General features: G+C 39.5%; 1 non-coding gene across 1 annotated transcript; it reads right to left on the minus strand.

Moving 5' to 3' along the window:
- Window positions 1-311: 311 nt before the first annotated feature.
- Window positions 312-418, minus strand: LOC120580370 (small nucleolar RNA R71). The gene has a single exon (XR_005646094.1). It is a non-coding gene; the product is annotated as a small nucleolar RNA R71 (small nucleolar RNA).
- Window positions 419-4764: the final 4346 nt, after the last annotated feature.

The following is a 4764-nucleotide window of genomic DNA, read 5'->3' on the forward strand; positions in this document are numbered from 1 at the left end:
AAGCTATTATCGTGTACCCGACGGTTGAGGGTAACAATTTCGAGATCAAGCCTGCACTACTCAATTTGGTGTAGCAAAATCAGTTTTCTGGATCACCCACTGAGGATCCAAATCTCCATGTTTCTTCCTTCTTAAGACTCAATGGCACTATAAAAGAGAACCAAGAAGCCGTAAGACTTCATCTCTTTCCCTTTTCCTTAAGGGATAGAGCTAGCGCTTGGTTCCATTCCCTAGAAGTCGGTTCCATCACTTCATGGGATCAAATGAGGCGAGCATTCCTTGCCCAATTCTTTCCCCCCTCTAAAACCGCCAAACTAAGAGACCAAATCATGCGGTTCAACCAAAAAGATGGGGAGTATCTCTATGATGCGTGGGAGCGTTTCAAGGAAATGCTTAGACTTTGTCCCCACCATGGTTTAGAAAAGTGGCTCATAGTCCAAACTTTTTATAATGGCCTAACTTATACCACTAAGATGTCTGTTGATGCAGCTGCAGGTGGAGCCTTGATGAACAAGAACTATACGGAGGCTTACGCATTGATTGAAGACATGGCTCAGAATCACTACCAATGGACCAACGAAAGAGCCATCACCGCCTCTACGCCCTCCAAAAAGGAGGCAGGTATGTACGAGGTCTCTGATTTTGATCACCTTGCTGCTAAGGTTGATGCCTTAACTAAAAAATTTAAAAAACTCAATGTTAATGCTGTCACACCTTCTACTACATCTCCTCCTTGTGAAATCTGTGGTATTTTTGGTCAAATAGGTGTTGATTGTCAGCTAGGTAGTGCTGCCAATGGTATTGAACAAATGAACTACACTCAATACAACCAAGGAACTAGACCCAACCAAAATTTTTATAAAAATCCCCAAGGTTCCTATGGGCAAGTAGCACCACCTGGCTATACAAACAACCAGAGGGTGGCTCATAAATCAAGTTTGGAAATTTTGTTGGAAAATTGCATGATGAATCAAAATAAACAACTTCAAGAACTGAAAAACAAAACATGATTTCTGAACGACTCTCTCTCCAAACTCACTACCAAGGTTGATTCTATCGCCACACACACTAAAATGCTCGAGACCCAAATCTCCCAAGTGGCCCAACAAGTGGCCACCTCTTCTCAAACACCGGGAGTCTTTCCCGGTCAAACCGAAACAAACCCCAAAGCTCATGTCAATGCTATTTCTCTTGGGGGTAGTAAGTTAGAAGAGACCGTTGCTAAAGCCAAAAGTGTCAAGGGAGAGAGTGTTAAGCTTCTAAGTGAGAAGGATGTGATAGAGAAACCACTTGACAAGAACAAAGCCCTTTCCCCATTAAGGCTTGTTAAGCTTAACTTGGAGGCTCAATTTAATAAATTCTTAAACATACTTAAAAAGATTTGCATTAAGATTCCCTTTGCTAAAGCTTTGTCTCGTATGCCTCTATATGCCAAGTTTTTAAAAGAAAATTTTTCAAAGAAAAAGGCTATAGAGCACAATGAGACAATAACCTTGACAAGAGAAAGTAGTGCAATCATCAAGAAGCCACCTCCAAAGCTTAGAGATCCAGGAAGTTTTGCCATCCCTTGTATGATAGGGAGTGAAACCTTAAACCAAGCCTTATGTGATTTAGAAGCTAGTGTTAGTTTGTTGCCCTTACCCCTCTTTAAAAGGATGGGAATAGGGGAGTTGAAACCTACCGAAACAACATTAAAGTTAGCCGATCGTTCTGATATCCAACCTGTCGGATATGTTGAGGACATCCCCGTTAGAATAGAAGGGATATACATCCCAACTGATTTCATGGTGCTTGACATAGATGAGGACAATGAGTGCCCTATAATTCTAGGACGACCCTTTCTCGCTATTGCGGGTGCTATAGTAGATGTTAAGAATGGTAGGATTGTTTTTCAAGTGAGTGATGAGCTGATAGGATTTGAGTTGGAGAATTTTATGAAAGGTCCCGCTCTTTATTCTTGTAACATGATTAAAGGTCATGATGTGAAAGAACGCTCATTAACGTCATCTACACAATATGACCTCTTTGATCCTTTCTAAGGACACTTTCTTAACGTCAAGCTAGTGACTATAAAGAAGCGCTTCGTGGGAGGCAACCCACGCATTTAACTGTTTTTGTTTTGTTGTTTTAAGTTGTTTTGTAGGTAATTGTCCGAGTATGATTCAAGAAAGCGGAAAATTTTGAAGCTCCTTTGTCTAGAACCTTGGCATGGCCGTGCCAGACCTTGCCACACCAAAACCATGAAAAAAAAAGCCAGGAACTTGGCACGGCCCGTGCCAACCTCAGCACGGCCGTGCCAACCTCAACACGGCCGTGCCCAACCCCAGGTAAGGATTATCCTTATTTTTTCTCATCTTTTCCTTCCCTCATTCACCAAACCAATCATCTCTCATCCTTCCATTTTCTCTCTAAAACCTCCATAACCACAAAACCTCAAACCTCCATATCTCCCTCAAAACTTCACCAATTCACACAATTTCTCCACCCAATCAATCACAAACACCATTCCAATCATAACCGTCCATTCAAAAACAACTTTCATCCATCCAAACCAAAATCACCCAAATTCGTAACCCCCATTAACCTAACCCAAAAACCAGAAATTCATCACCAAACTCCACAACCCAACTCTTAAAACTCACTTAACCCTTAACCCCATCACTAAACCAACCATTTCCACCAAATGTAACACCCCGTTTTCCCAATACGAAATTTTCTTAAAACATTTATCAGAGTAAGCATCGTAAACAACGGGATATCACATAAACGTAATCCAAAACAGTTAAATAATGATTTAACCAAATATCTTAAACATCGCAGCGGAAATTATGTCATAGTCATAAAACGTTTTGGCACGCAGGCCTCATCTTAAATCCTAAAAGAAATTAGTTCATAATCATAAACAGCATAAAAGTCACGTAATTGAATGAAGCATGCATAGTCATAAAGCCCCATCCCGTTACGTATCAGAGCGACCTAGACGACACAGTGAAGGCAAGGCCACTCACGACGTAAACAGCACACTAAGCTCGATCACCTGCACGTTACCCACGGTCGAGGTAACATTCAAACAGAAGGGGTGAGATTTCATAACAGAATAGCGTTAATCAATGCAATTAAGAATCATAAATTAACATCCTAATCAATCTTGATCATAATCATTTTAAACATAATCGTCATTGTATCCTTAATAAGCATTTATCACGTAATCACATAATCAATCATCATCAACAAAGCATAATAGACATGACAATGTGACAATGCTCCTAGACTCCGTATATGCATGTGGTACCAATCGTCATCATAAGTATAAATATACTTTAATCGTGCGGAGGACAAAGCTCCTAATAATCGTGCGGAGGACAAAGCTCCTAATAAAACGTGGTGAGGACTAAGCTCAATGATATGCTATGCATGGACTCTTAACAACAAAACATCGTAATCATGTGCATTCAATAACTTGAAGCGAAACGTCATCATTTTCATTATATTCATAAATAAACATTGCATACTCAGTTAAATAACAGCAGCAGCATAGTCAAGTCACATATCAGCAGGGAGATATCAATATATCAACAGCAATTCAATAGAATCATAATCGTTTCATTATATCTCACATATTGCATAATACATTAATCATGCTCAATTAATATCAACATATCTTAATAGCTTACAGACTGCATTAAACGTTATCATAAGGTTTCATTACCTATTAGGGGTTCACTCCTGATCAAAAGGTGCGACACAGATCGCACAACCACTCAACAGCTACATTCTGGACTTGCTCGCGAGGCGAGAGTTCTCACTCGCCATGGCGAGTACCACTCAAATTCCCAACTAATGTTGTTTTGGGTTCAATCCTGTCCTAAAATCATTCCTAATCATCTCTAGGTATGTTTAGGCACTTAAAGGCACTCAAGGTCCAACTAAAAAGTCGAAACTACAGAATATGACATGCACTCTGCCTAAGCTCGCGAGGCGAGGAAGGGTTGCTCGCCATGGCGAGTTGCACCAAACAACTCGCGAGGCGAAGGGAAAAGGCTCGCGTGGCGAGCGATGAACTTCATCACTCGCGAGGCGAGGATCATAGCTCGCCGTGGCGAGCGATGAACGTTGCTACGGCCAGGCTTCCTAAAAACACAAAAATCCGTCGATTCACATGGTTCTAAGCTTGGTTTTGATTCCAGAATTCATCCTAAACATATTCTAAGGTTAAAGGACGGTTCTTTCATCAATCTAAACAAGTTTTACCGTTTATTCTCAAATTTTAGGGTTTTGACCTAATTCCAAAACTTCTCTAAATCAATCCTAACTTTGTCAACTAATCATCAGAATTACAGAGATTAATGTTACTGAGTTATTAGTCCCACCCTTACCTGGTTATGAAGAAATCGCAGCCCTCTTTGGTCTCTTGCTCCTCTCTAAGCTTTTTCTCCCTTTTCCAAAAGTTTTCACGTACAAAGTGTTTTTTCTAAACCTAGGTCTATTCTTTTATATCTCCTCTTAAAATACTTATCTTATCTCACTTTCTCCCCCAAAACTATCTAAAATATCAAAACAGCCCTCAACTAAATATTTTATATTATTTTCAAATCTTTATTCTATTTATCAATAAAATAATTCTCATATCATAATCAAATCCTCCAAAACTCATAACTTATCACGTCATCAATCAAATCACTAAATTCACCACAAATCATCAAAACATATCAAAATCATGCATATACTATATAATTATAATATAATGGCCTAAACTCGATTAAA

Source organism: Medicago truncatula, chromosome 4, assembly GCF_003473485.1.
Source record: "Medicago truncatula cultivar Jemalong A17 chromosome 4, MtrunA17r5.0-ANR, whole genome shotgun sequence".
In the NCBI taxonomy this organism is placed as follows: Eukaryota; Viridiplantae; Streptophyta; class Magnoliopsida; order Fabales; family Fabaceae; genus Medicago; species Medicago truncatula.